This window comes from Papilio polytes, unplaced genomic scaffold (assembly GCF_000836215.1).
Source record: "Papilio polytes unplaced genomic scaffold, Ppol_1.0 DF823399.1, whole genome shotgun sequence".
Taxonomy (NCBI): Eukaryota; Metazoa; Arthropoda; class Insecta; order Lepidoptera; family Papilionidae; genus Papilio; species Papilio polytes.
In genome coordinates, this window is record NW_013525805.1 from 1872005 (window position 1) to 1873556 (window position 1552).

Here is a 1552-nt window from a genome sequence, read left to right on the forward strand (position 1 = left end):
CGTCTATATTTTAAAGGAAGTCATTTGTGGAAATATCTAACACTATATAATTTAAAATAACGATGTACAACGATAAATTATTGAATTCTATAATCCTTCATCGACTTCAGCTCTTATATGTCACCCTCTAGTTGATCGAAGGCTACTCAAGTTAAAGATGAGTTTGTAGTCACCCACACTAGCCCAGTATGGACTGGTTGACTGCATACGTAACTTTGAAATCTAGTCGCAGACGTATGCATGTTGTATAACGTATTATCTTTAACCCTAATAGTGAAAGAGTACGATCCAATTCGGTCCAGAGAAAGAAAAAAAGGATTATAAATCTACATTTTATTAAATTTGTGGTAATGATCCGTCTTGTAGCATATTATTTATTTAATCGGAGCATAACGAAGCACATTTCGTAATAATATAAAGGCATCTAAGGACAAGCTATAGTGCTGCCCCCTGTCGGGACTGAATGTGGCTTACGTACCGCAAATGTGAAAATGCTGTTATTTCGCCGCATGACGCCGACCCCTTAATGAATAACCTTGAAGATAAGGGCGATTTTGAATGTTTTCGACTTTTGGATAAAAAATATTTTTCCACTTCTTGAACAGTTTAGTTATTTTAACGTTAATTAACAAGCAAAACTTACATTTTTTATGTTGTATCCCATTACGATTTAAAACTTGCCACCGCATTTTATTCTTGTGGCAATGTCTTTGTTAACATTTAATAGCGTTATGAACATACTTAGTCAATGAATTACCATTCGTATAGGTATTTCGTACTAAAATGACAATAAGAGACGGTCCTAGTAAACATTTAACGTTAATGACTGTGATAGACAGAATTGTCGATGGATTCTTTGTTTTATTAACTTAAATAATGTCTATTGAACGTTTTCGATATAACTTTAATTGATTAAATTATATATTTATTTATAATAACAAGAAAACACATTAAATAACGAATGATTTATAAAAAAATCGTTTGCAGTCTCAGACATCCATTGCTTAACATGGCTATACGTTAAGTGGCCCGCCCGCCCGCTGAGTCCCGTGACGCTTTGAACCCGATCACCTCATTAGTTCAACTGACTTACTCCAGCTATACATATCAAACTATACTTCGTTCAGTTTGTAAAAAGCCTCGGACCAGTTAACATCTTTAGGAAAAAACGTTTGCAATACGTTTTGTTTAGTGGCAACGGAAGTTCACAAGGACTTGATAGCGACATCCTGCGGGCGGCCATGGCCCTAATAACACGACGCGCGCGCACCTATCTGCTATCTATATGCAAATTAAGTTTCACTTCAGGTAACATTTCAGTACAAGTGTAAACGTTAGTACGGTACGGTGTTTAACTAAATACAAATGTTTAAAATGATGCGTAGTAGGAAAGGCCAAGCGGCCAGTGAGGCGGATATACATCGTGAGCAAGTTTTCTCCAATCGTTCGAATGTAACTGGTTCCCGCCTTCGTGTTAGACGAGGTTCGAGTCTTACGGATCTGGACAAGTTAAGGTACGGCGCTGGTTCCAGTGGCGGTGGATCTATCGGTG